The sequence below is a fragment of the Bos javanicus genome, chromosome 6 (genome assembly GCF_032452875.1).
Source record: "Bos javanicus breed banteng chromosome 6, ARS-OSU_banteng_1.0, whole genome shotgun sequence".
Taxonomy (NCBI): Eukaryota; Metazoa; Chordata; class Mammalia; order Artiodactyla; family Bovidae; genus Bos; species Bos javanicus.
In genome coordinates, this window is record NC_083873.1 from 86,732,303 (window position 1) to 86,745,377 (window position 13,075).

A 13,075-nucleotide genomic window follows, 5' to 3' on the forward strand; every position below is an offset into this window, starting at 1 on the left:
ATGGCTGCAGTCACCATCTGTGGTGATTTTGGTTTATGTACATGCAATAGATATGTAGATTTGATTCACAAGTTATAGATTAGGAAAAGTGATGTTTTAAGAAATTTGTGGAGCCTGAATCTGCCTTAATAGAAATGTATTCTGGTTGAGCAAGGCTCTCTTTTTTTAATGCTCTACAAAAATGGATGTGATTGATCATTCAATAAATAATTATTGAGTTCCTACTATGTGTAAGACTTTGTGTCAAATGCTGCTTGTCCTGTCAAGCTGCCTTTAAAATTTTAATACGTATTCATCTTGTCATTCAGATCTGTGTGCTCAAACATCACGAAGCAAAAGAGGCCGTCTCTGACACCCACTTGCAAATGATTCTCCCTAGCCTCTCACTGTGTTTTATTTCCTTTGGAGCGAGGGTGAGTCTATAACTTCTGACTAATATCTCTTGAGAATGAAGGAGAGTGCTATTGCCATGACACAGGAATATCAGGGTTACCCCTGGGATGGTTGGTCACCCTATTTGTACCATTTCCTGCTTCACAGCATTTTGCATTCCAAGGAAATGGAGATTATCTTGTTAATTTATTTGTTCACTTGTAAGCTCCACGAAACTGGAACTTTGCTTGCTTCAGGGACCCATCACCTTGAAGAGTCCTTGACACATAGTAGGTTTGTAATAAATATTTGTATGCTGAACAGATGACCTTCATGTTCTGTGTGGAAGTGAACCCCTTCTGGTCAGCAAGGGGAAATTGAAAAGTCATAAAGGGCAGATTTGCTCAGAATGTTTCCTCCCTCAGGATAAGGAGTTTTTAACACTCAAATTACCATCTTGCTGTGTTTCCTGTAAAGAGATCAGTCTGGCAGATGTGTACTGGAAGTATCAGCTGTTTGGTTATTTGCAAAAGGATGGGTGTATTGTAGTCTCCAGGATAGGCCTGGTCTGGGGAGAGAATGGTCATGGACCAGTTTGACCCAGTGGTTGGTTAATCTGTAGAAAACCTGTCTTCACGCAGTGGAACAGCTATATCCATGTGATTCAGTCCACGGGAGAAAAGGAAGAGCAACTTTAGAGCAAGCAGCTGCCATCCGGGCTTATTCATCCTCCAGGAGGTGAGAGGCCAGCAGGATACAGAGGAACAAGTACCTGTCTGTGTCTGGGACGTGGCTGGTGGGACACACACACACACACACACACACACAAACACTGATTAGCAGAGTCCAAGGGCCCTGGGAGTTGGTTTTGGTAGAGAAGTCTGATGTAATTCTCTACTATCTTACTTAAAACCAGACTAATCTTTTTAATCATAGAGGGTGTAGTTTTCCGTGGCTTAGTAGCTCAATTTAATTTTCCCTTTTCCTTTTCAAACAGAGAGGCCTGTGTCCTGTTGTTAGGCTGATGTATACAGGAGAATTCCTGTAGGGGAAAGAGGCTGAAACTCTGGCTTAAGGTTATTAAACAGAGCATTCATAATAAGTGTATCAATGCTATTTCTGAAATATTTGCATGTTTCTCTATCACAAACATATTCAAATTTTATTAAAAGAAAATATTCTAGTATCCTGTTGAAATATTGTTTTTTTGAGTGATTATCTCAAGCTCCTTGATTTTATTACTGAGGGAACTGAAGTCTAGAAAGGCTGAATAACTTGTCTTCCTCGACATGAACGGAGATAGGCTTCTGTTTTTAGATGTTAGAACCTTTCTTAATATTTGATGTTAGGTACGTGTTTTTAAAATGACAGTTGGATATGGTTGAGAGTTTAGCAGTTTAAGCTGTGAAGCAACTTATGACACGTTTAACCAAATAAAATTCTTTTCCCTAGCTCATGCCATGCTGACAGCTTACAAAAACAGTGTTCACCTTTCTTTACTCCTCATAAAAAGGGACTACAGTTATTTTTAAATTTGGAATCAAAGGAGGAAATATAGATTGTAAATTAAGGTTGGCTGAATTTATTCAGGAATTTGCCAGACTGAATATGTAATTTCTAGAGTGTGAGTGAAACAAAAATGAAGTTTCTAAGTGATCTCTTTGTCTTTCTCTCTTTGTCTATATCTTCAGTTTCATCCCTGACTAGTCCCAGGATGGAAAGACAGGTGATTTTCTCTCTCCTTACTCTTATATCCTGAAATGGTTAATGAAACCAATTCCAGGTTGGCTACTTCAATGATCATTCGATGGCAGTATTATTTAATAACGAAATGACTATAAGTCAAAATACTAGCACAAAGAAAAATACCTATTCTATATGGCAAGATTTTTGTCAGACGTTTACTAATGAGCCATATATTTAAAAAGAAGCTGTAATGAAAAACATTACTGATCATTCTTTGAAGTTTGTAATCTATACTGTCTCCTTTTGTTTAGGGCCCCAAATAAGATGTGTATGAATGTTGCAATTTTGTGTAACTCAGGGATAAGCATTCATTGATATCGTTTATCCTTTTTTCTCTTGTAAAACAGTATAATAAAAACCCTGAAATAATAGTTATATTTATGGGCTTTGCTATTTGTTGAACAAAATCCTTTATAGATAATATTCAGTGACGAGCCATCACTCTCTTTGATTTTATAATGAGGAAACTTAAATACAGAGGTCTTTAAGTGGAAAAAAAAAAACAACAACACTGAGGTCTTTATAAAGAGGTGTGACTATACAAAGTTACACAAAGACTGAGAAAACTTTTGTGGCCATAATTCTACCTGCAGGTCAGATTTGTAGCCTAATTCTTTGAATAATCATCTTGGGGTCCATTAGTTGTATTATTTTTCTAGGTACAACCTTCTTGCTTTAGAATCGAAGAGAACCATGCTTCTTCAAGACCAGGAATGTCTGAACCACCTATTGAAAACCTTTCATCTTCATTCTTGCTGGAGACATCATGCCAACATGAGGTTTCATCACCTGCTGCCACTAGGTGGTGCCTGCCATTGACACAAAGGTTCTTCCTCTCATCTTTGTTTCCTTTAGGTGCCCATAAGGACCTTGGATGATATCAAAGAAACTTGATTGATAAGCTAAAATAGTGGGTTAGTATCCTAGAAGGTCATTTAGCAGAGAGAGTTATTTATTAAACAAATAAATCATTATCAGTAAAGATTACTTATATTGTTTTTCTAATTCCATTCATTTTTTCTGTTCATTTTTCTTGTCACCAAGCTGTGTGAACACCAGTATGAAATGAACAAATAAAGCTTTCTTTGGGCTCGTGAGAATCAAGGGACATAGTGTGTTTTAGGATTGGTGAAAAAAGGTCTCAGAATTCATTGTCCTGTCTCTGAACTGGAGAAGGAAATGGCAACCCACTCCAGTACTCTTGCCTAGAAAATTCCATGGATGGAGGAGCCTGGTGGGCTACAGTCCATGGGGTCGCAAAGAGTGGGACAACTGAGCAACTTCACTTTCACTTTTTTCAGCTCTGAATAGCAATAGCAAAGGTGACCACACGCAGAGATAACGAGAAAAGTTAATCAATGACCTTTCAAAAGAAAAACACATGCATCTCAATTACTGGACAATAGTCAATAGGAAAGGAAATGGAACCTGCGCTTTTAATTGTAGGATAGCAAACATCAAGTAATGAGAATGATAACAGATTGCTGGCTTTTTGCCAAAGACAACTCTTTTTTTCTCATTAATATAAGGGGCACACAACCCCGCACCCCACAGTGCTCTAATTCTCTCTCTGCCTCCCACCCCACTCTCCAACTTTATACTCCTTTCAGGGTAAAATTTTGTCCATCTTGATAGGAAAATGCCTTTAAGGGTTACTTTTTTGGTTTGTGTAAAGGCCAGTTTGATGTATTTTGCAGCAGAATATTGGAAAACATAAGTTTCTTGGACTTTTCCTTTCCCAAACAGTCACCAACACTGACCATTCATGGCTGGTTCACGATGATAATGAGAAATTGCCAGCTATGTTGAAATACATAATCCACAGTGTGAAAAACTGCTGAACAGCAATGGCAAATTCTTAATACAAAAGTGGCTTCTCTTTTCCTGTGAGCTTACTTTGGGGTTGCTGATTCTTGCTAACTGTGTGCTCAGGGACTGAAAGTTAATTTTAACATTAGTCTAAAAACAAAGTATAGTTATGTAGGCAAAATCTTTACATTTAAGTAAAAAAAAAACCAAAACTTGAATTTCCCATGTTATTGCAGTGGGTAATGTAAAATGTGTGAGCATTGAGGTAACAACAGCCAGACACATGACATTAATGCATTTCAATTTTAGACATTAGATACTTTCTGGTCATCCCAGTGTCTTCTGAGCACTAACCAAGGATTTTAAACACACTAGGTTTTTTTTTTTTTTTTTTTTAAAGGTTCAAGTATATACCTGTTTTGCCAGCATTGGTGAGGTACAATAAATAATATGTCTATTCCAGTTTTAAATACTAGAAAGAAGACTTTTGTCTCCAAGTTATTTTCCTCCAGATTTTTTTCCCCACTAGGGGTCTTATTAATTATAGGTTAGGATTGAAGAAAGGGCTTCCCTTGTGGCTCAGCTGGTAAAGAATCCGCCTGCAATGCGGGAGACCTGGGTTCGATTCTTGGGTTGGGAAGAGCCCCTGGAGAAGAGACAGCTACCAACTCCAGTATTCTGGCCTGGAGAATTCCATGGACTGTATAGTCCATGGGGTCGCAAAGAGTCAGACACAACTGGGTGACTTTTACTTGCTATTGAAGAAAGAATTTGGAAACAAATCTTTGGCGGAGGTAGTGAGCATGTGACATTATTTCTGTAGGGTTTTATGTGTTCCGGTGGTTACCCTCAGAGATGCAGTTTGGTCAGTGACTTCCACATGTATATTAAATATATAATATATATTAATAGGAAATGCACATGGGCTTACATCATATACTGTGTGGCTCAAATCCATTAAGTGGCTACTCTCTAGCAGTATTCAGAACATTAGATGGTGTCAGTGCCGACAGTCTGTTCATATATTTATGGTCTACTTAACTGATTAAAATGGGGCTGGTCATTGATATATTATTAGTAGTATTATTTGCTTGGCAAAGAGGACTTAAACCTCTATTAGCCTTAGAAACAGAGTAAATACAATAATCCATTTATATCCTCAAGAAACTCCCTTGGATGACTAAAGATGTTTCCCAAACTGGTTGAGGAAGACAGAAGTCATCAGTGACAAGCGAAGGACAAGGCTGACAGCTGCGCTCTCCCCAGGCATCGTGCTAGAGGTGAACAACTTCACACAGCGTGCTGGCAGCGCGCTCTCTACCTGTTTCCCTCCACTTTTATAAAAGTAGCTTCAAGAGTGATCTGTCCCAGTCATTTCAGTTCTGCAAGAGAGAGGAAGCTCTCCCCAGCGGGGAACTCTTGTAAATCGGACAAAAAGCTGGGACTTAGCAGCCGGCTCAGGGCACGAGAGAGAGAGAGAGAGAGAGAGCGCGAGACAGACAGACAGACAGACAGAGTCAGAGGCAGAGCCAGAGAGAGAGAGAGAGAGAGACAGAGGGAACCCAGGGAAGCGGAGGCGGCGGGTCAGGAGCCGGGTCTTCGGTCAGTTCCAGCCGGACGCGGCGCCCAGAGCCCGGGCCCCCGGGGGCGGTGCGGCCCGAGGCCCCTCCCCGCCGCCGCGATGCCCGGGCTGGTGACGCCGAGCGGCGGCCGGGAGCGTTGGGGGCCGGGCGGGCGGGCGGGCGCGAGCGAGGGCAGGGCCGGGGGGCCGGCCGAGGCCAGTGGCGGCTTTAAATATGGATCGCGGGCTCGCGCTCGTGGCACAGCCTCCGCCACCGCCGCCCTCCCGATCCACCCCCCTCCCCGGGCTCGCTCCCGAGGGGCGTCCGGGCCGGGCGCCGCTGCTGCAGTGGTAGTTACCGGCAGGAACCTCGGCGATCCCCATAAATATGCAGGAGCTGCAGAAGGCAAAGTAGAGTAGACGCCCCGCGCTCTCACACACTCACCCGCCAGGCACCACGCGGGCCGTGTAGACATCTGCCCCCGCGCTCGCTCTCTCCCCTCTTTCAGGGTCCAGTCCTGCCGGCTCCGGAGACCCTCCCGCCCCCGCGCCCTCGCCCTGTCCTCGCCTCCCTCCGCCCCGGAGCGCGCACCCACCCGGACTGCTAAGTTGTGACTACTTGGGCGGGGGTGGCTCGAGCCCCGCGCCTCGCGCCGACAACTTCCCGCGGTTCGGCCCCGCCGCGCCCCGGGCCCGCGCCTCCCGGGATCCCGCGGGCTCCCGGTTTCCAGCCCCGGCGGCGCGCCGGGCAGCGTTTCGGAGGCGGCGGCAGCGGCGGTGGCAGCGAAGGCGGCGGCGGCAGCGGTTGCTGCAGCCCCACACTCAACCGCCAAACTGGACGAGCGACGGAAGCCGGACCCCAGGAGGTGAGCACCCGGCCACGGCCGGGGAAGGAGGGTCAGCTCGGGGCAGGTCCTGGAGGGGGCGCGGGCGGCCTGGGCGCGCGCGGGGAGTGAGAGAGAGAGGTCAGTTGCGGGCCGGGCATCTTCGGGGGCTGGGCGCCAGGCGGAGTGTGGAAGCAGATTCCGCGGAAAAGTACTTTTTTCTTCTTAGCGTTTAGAGGGGGACGTTGGATGGTCCTGCTGCACCCGCATGGTCAAGCCCGCCCCGCTCCCCGACACCCCTCCGCGGCGCTCACCTGGCGTCCCTGCCCGGACTGTGGGGCCACTGTATCCCGGGGGCTGGGCTCCGGCGCAGGACACGTGTGTTCCTGCCTGGGTGAGCTTTGGTGGCCCCAGCGTGGCCGGGCACCTGCCGGAGAGGGAGACATCCCCAGACACACTAGCGGGGGAGGCCGGAGGATGGGGGCAGGGGACTTTCGGTGCCACTGGGACCGCGACCCCCACTTCACTATCAGCCGGGAGACCGATCATTCACATCTCTCCCTGGCACGCCGAAAGCGGGGGTGAGTCAGGCAGATTCTCTGCAAGTGGCACACACACACACGCTTCTTTGCTGTTGATTTGGAAAGGGGAGGTTAAACTGGAATTTCTCTTGGCCGGCGACAGTGGAGCTCTTCCTCAGGTACTGGGCACATGTGCGTCTTGGCAAGAGGAGGTGATTTCTTCTTTCTTAAGTGCATTTTACCCAGCCTTTGCCAGTCCGTTAATAAGAGTCGCCAAAGGAAGGTAGCAGTTGGGAACTACATCAGCAAACTGCAGCAAGCCCTGCAAGAAGGGAAGTTAATTAAAGAACAAAAGAATCGCAACACCAAAAAAACCCGAACTTGATAGGAAAGATGGAGAAGGAAGCCATTCTACCTCTGTTCGACCATGGTAAACCATTTTTCAGAAGAGTTCCTTGTAAAACTTCCGTGTTTTCCCCCCCACCCCTCACTCCTTCTCAAGGCCTTACCTTCACAACGTAATTGGCCCTCAGCAAGCTCTTTCCAGACTTGACAATGAAGAGCATTTAACAGTTTTGGTTTATGTTCCTCATTTCTTTTCCCATTTCACTTCAGTGCTGGAGAAAGTTGGGGCTAATGGGAAATCGTGAACACTGGGTTGTGCCAAACACACATTGTCTCAAATCCTGGAATGGTTCCTTTCCTGAGAGACACTGCCTTGTACCATATTTCCCCTTTTCCTTGTATCTGGGACTTGGAGTTTGAATATTACCTGAATTAAATTTAAGCATACTTTGCCCATTAGGGCTTATTTTTTCATGTTGATTTGAATAGGTTGTTCACAGCAATGAGAACAGTATCCAGTAGCTTCTTACAGCCAACATAATGTCTTTTGAAAGGCTTCTGACTTAAGAACTCTCTTCCTTGTATCTATCACATTAGCATTTAAGTGATTTTCATGGTCATAATGGCACTTAGACTGAGGTTATTGGTATAGCTTCAGTCAAAGGAAAATGTCTGCTTCTTTTTTTATAGCTTTAACAACTGAGAAAAAAACTTTTACTTTCATTTTAAAGTTAAATGTAGTGATAGGATTCTGTTCTCTTGCTATTACATCTTGAAATTCAATAGTTTTTACTTTATCTCAGCGTCTCTGGTAAGATGACAAAAACCTGCCACATATATGGGTAGAGAGAGGAAAGTAGAACTCTTATGGACTCTTGAGGCAAAGCGCATTTATCAGGGTATGAGTGTGGGAGGGATAAGATGGGATAGTTTGATAGTTCTAGGCATGTCCACCTTAGACACCGTCAAGAAGTTGTTTTCAAAATGAGATTTGGAGTATCATTTAATGGTTCGGGGTCATTCTACAGAATGACCCTTAGTAACATATATAAGGCATGCCAGCCAATGAAATATCCATAATGTACTGTTTATAGTGGTGTATCTCTTTTAGTTCATTTTGTTAACATAAAAGGACTTTAAATGTAGGAATATTCGTGTTATTATTTTCATCTTTTAAAGGATTAGAATACATTTTGGGTTTACACCCATGTGTGAAAGCACTACAGGGAATCATATTTACAGAAAAAATGTGATAGAAATGGGTAACCTTTGGGACAAATTCTAGCACACTCTGGTGGTAATTTCATTTTTCACTGAGCTCTGGCAAGTATAATTTTCAGGTTCTGATCCCTCGTTCTGATAACAAGATCGATGTCTGGCCATGGCTTACATCTTAAAGAAAACACAACACTTAAGGAAAGGAAATACACATTAGTTGGTGAATCACGTAGGTAATCAGGTTTCTCCGCCTGCCTCTGAGGGCGCTGCAGTCCACGAGGACTAGTGTTGTTAGTCCTGTGAGAAGTCACTGCTACTTAAGTGTGCCAATACACATCATCTGCTTGTTTCCTGGAGCGTTTTTGGTGTTCGTTTTTAATGTGAATGAAAGCCGAGACTGGAGTTGATAGGTATGAAGACTGGGAGTGGAAAGAACAAACTCAGAAGAGAAAAATGTAGCAATGATGAAAGTTTTAAGGAGTTTTTCCTTTATATAGCTGAATGAAAAGAATCAGGGTACATGATTTGATGGGACAGAGGAAGCTGTGAGCGGAACACATATCTGGATTCTCACTGTGGCTGCAGTTTCTGAGGTCAACCTGTGAATTATGAAATTAGTGTGGTGCGGAGGGCCATTGAGCAAAACACATAGTTTAGGAACATCCTAAACTTACATAAAGTTCGTAAGACTTTACAAAACTAGATCTTGCTACTTTCGGGGATTTTTTACATAATGTAGGAATTTGAAAGAAGGGAAAGAATAATGTTTTGTTCATACAAGATCAGGGCTAAGTTGTATTTCACGTACATGTTTGCCTTTCTCCCAATAGCTAAGAGTTTGATTTATGTCACAAGTAGAAAATATGCTGCTGTCCTTCTAACACTAATGTGATATTTTATATCCCCTGTAGTGCACACTGTTGGTTATTTTTCCAGCAGTGAAGATGGATTTTTCTAACCTACCATTTTACTCAGGCCTTTTGTCCGATGTACATTATGCACAACACACAGGCACATGCACAGGTGCACGAGTACTCCTCATTTGTAGAGGTGGCTGATTATTTTATCTGAAAGCTGTATTTATGACTGTCATAATGATTTTGTGGCAATGACTTTTATTGCATTTCTCTAGTCTCTGCAGTGGAATGGCATTTCCAACAGGGCATCAAAAGGACAGCCAGCTATGAAATATGATGGATTTATTTACCTGCTGTGACAAAGAAGAGAAAAAACTTTTTCTTCCAATCTTCTTCATGAGGTTCATAATTTCACCCTCGATGATATGGTCTTATTTGCCTTTGGATTAAGTTACATGTTCGAAAAGATGGAGATAGACCTCATCATGGTGAAACCCTGTACACCTATAGTTGTTTCTAGAAGCCAAAGCATTATCTTTTTCTGCAAATTAAGTAGATGTAAGGGATTATCATGCTTGTTTAAAAGATGAAGAAGCCAAGGCACAGGGAACTTTGTATGCTTTTCTTAAACTAAGTGGAAAATTATTGGTTGAGGTGGGAATGAATATTTCATCTTTGAACTACTGATACCTGTTTCTGAAATGACTGTCCTCGAATGAGTGTTGTTTTAGTTACAGTTTTTAAGATACTAAAGCAGATAAACATTGATCTGATGTAAGGTGAGAGTTTCTGCTCCTTGTTTATCATTCTGTGTAGTGGATGCACACACCCAGCTCTTCTTTATTTCAGGACCTGCAGTGCCTGTGCAGAGAAGGCAATGGCACCCCACTCCAGTACTCCTGCCTGGAAAATCCCATGGACTGAGGAGCCTGGTGGGCTGCAGTCCATGGGGTCGCTGAGGGTCGGACATGACTGAGCGACTTCACTTTCACTTTTCACTTTCATGCATTGGAGAAGGAAATGGCAAGCCACTCCAGTGTTCTTGCCTGGAGAATCCCAGGGATGAGGGAGCCTGGTGGGCTGCCGTCTATGGGGTCGCACAGAGTCGGACACGACTGAAGTGACTTAGCAGCTGCAACAGCAGCAGCAGTGCCCGTGGGTGACTTTTTTCAGTTTGTGTGCCCCAGTTCTAGCTCCAGTCTTGAGAGCTAACTTTTATTTTTCATGGAGAATGAGTACAGAAAGAAGTTACATAAATTAAGATGTAAAAGGATTTTACAAGTAGTATTTCAGGTTTTTTTTTTTTTTACATTGTGGATTACTGTGTAGAAAGAGACTTTGTCTGTTGCACTTGAGTTTCTGTTTTGGAAGCCTTGAAGTTTTAAATAAAAGTTGCAGTATACTTTTTGGGAGGATTTAAAAAATCAGAGTTATTAAAAATACAAAATGAGAAAGGAATATATTCTTTGAAACTGATAGGATGTTCTATGAATGACATAGTTAGCAAAGCTGTTCATAATGTCTTGGATAAGAAGTTAGCAGTTCTTTTCTTTTTTATAAACGTATTCACTAGTGATATTCTCTTATACTTACTTTGGAAGTAAGTAAACTCCTGGGATCTGGAATTTTATGTTGGTTGATTCTAGCTTTAGCCTAGAGACCTAGTATTCATGGGTAGAGCCCAGTGAAAAAGTGAAAGTGTTAGTATTAGTAGCTCAATCATGTCTGACTCTTTGCGACCCCATGGGCTGTAGGCCGCCAGGCTCCTTTGTCCATGGAATTCTCCAGGCCAGAATACTGGTGGTTTGCCATTCCCTTCTGTGGGCGATCTTCCTGACCCAGGGATCAAACTGGGGTTTCCTGGGTTATTGTTGTTGTTCTCTCGCTCAATTGTGTCTGGCTGTTTGTGACCCCATGGGCGGAAGCACTCCAGGTTTCCCTGTCCTTCACCTTCTCCTGGAGCTTGCTCAAACTCATGTGCATTGAGTCAGTGATGTCATCCAACCATCTTGTCCTCTGTCATCCCCTTCTCCTCCTGCTGGGTTACAGACTGATTCTTTACTAGACATTTGAGCCACCAGGAAAGCCCTAGAGCCCAGGAACATCTCCATCTTTTGGTAACTCCTGTATCTGGCATATTCGTCAGCAAAACAGCCTCTAAGCAGGCAAAACAGAGGTTAAAAACAAAGACCTACATTAAAGAGGATTCACTTTACTCATAGGAGATCCCTCATATGAGTGGCTGTTCACATGCAGTGTGACTGATTATAACATATCTAGTCCTATGGTAAATAGTAAACTACAGATTGGAAGATAGAAATGGCCTGGTACTGGCAGCTGCATGGATAACATTCAAAAGTCCCCGAGAACAGCTTGGTAGTCAAGGAAGAGATCGATTAAGAGCTAAGAGACGTGAGAATGAAAAGAAGCTTGGTGGTTGAGGACTCTTTCCACCGTCCTGATAACATCACTTCATACATTTCCTTTCCCCTCTTCCGTTTCTCCTTTCTTTCTTTCTTTTCTCCTACTCTTCTTCCTGTCTGTCTAAGTTTTTATGGAAATATAACGTGTATAGAAAAGTATGTTGTTGTTTAGTTGTTAAGTAGTGTCCAACTCTTTGCAACCTGCCAGGCTCCTCTGTCTGTGAGATTCTCCAGGCAAGAATACTGGAGTGGGTTGCCATTCCTTTCTCCAGGGGATCTTCCCGACCTGGAGATTAAACCTGCGTCTATTGCATTGACAAGCGGATTCTTTACAACTGAGCTACCAGGGAAAAGTATGGTATAGAAAAGTATGTGTGTCGTTTAATGATAAGTAAACGGTTCAGTGATTTACCTAAGTGAATAGAGCCCTGGGCATCAGCACCAAAGGCCAAGACATAGGCCACTGTCAGCAGCCAGAAGCCCCACTCTCCTCCCACCAAGGGTAGCTTTCCTCCTGAAGTCCCTTCTGGGGCTGCAGGTTACTTTTACCTGTTATTGAACTTTCTACAAGAATACATGTTCTGTATCCTTTTTGCCTCACTTCTTTTGCTCAGTGTTATATGTGTGAGGTTCATTCTTGTTTTGCGTTTTGCAACAGTTTGTTTTTTCTCATTGTACTGTCGTGTTTCATTTTATGAGAAGGCCACATTTATTTATCCATTTCACTCTTGATGGATATTTGAGGTTTTTTTCCCCCAGTTTTTGGTTATTATGAAAAGCAGTGCTCTGAGCATTCTTACATATGTCTTTTAGTATGGGTAGGAATTTGGGATGTGTGTTATGAGTTGAATTGTTGAGCCAGTCTTAGTAGATAGTGATAGCAGCATCTAATGAGAGTTTTGGCGGCCGCATATCCTTAAAAACAGCTACTGTTATCTCTCTTTTTAATTTTAGCCATTCTAGTGGATATGTCGGAGAAGGCAATGGCACCCCACTCCAGTACTCTTGCCTGGAAAATCCCATGGACAGAGGAGCCTGGTAGGCTGCAGTCCATGGGGTCGCTAAGAGTCGGACAAGACTGAGCGACTTCACTTTCACTTTTCACTTTCCTGCATTAGAGAACGAAATGGCAACCCACTCTAGTGTTCTTGCCTGGAGAATCCCAGGGACGGTGGAGCCTGGTGGGCTGCCGTCTATGGGGTCGCACAGAGTCAGACACGACTGATGCGACTTAGCAGCAGCAGCAGCAGTGGATATGTAGTGGTATCACATTGTGGTTTTAATTTGCATTTCCTGGAGTACCTTTTGTATTTTTTAATATGTTTATTGGCTTTGTTTTTCTTCTGTGAAGTTCTAGTTCAAGGTTTTGGCTTAGGAGTTTCTGTCCAGTATATTATCC

At 43.6% G+C, this 13,075-nt stretch overlaps 1 protein-coding gene across 1 annotated transcript in view; it reads left to right on the top strand.

Annotated features, from left to right (window-relative positions):
• The first annotated feature begins 6,271 nt into the window (after positions 1–6,271).
• SLC4A4 (solute carrier family 4 member 4) overlaps positions 6,272–13,075 on the top strand; it is a 362,767-nt gene continuing 355,963 nt past the window's right edge. Inside the window, exon 1 of the mRNA XM_061420424.1 lies at positions 6,272–6,354. The gene's annotated coding sequence lies outside the window, so the exon portion shown is untranslated. The remainder of the gene's footprint in view (positions 6,355–13,075) is intronic.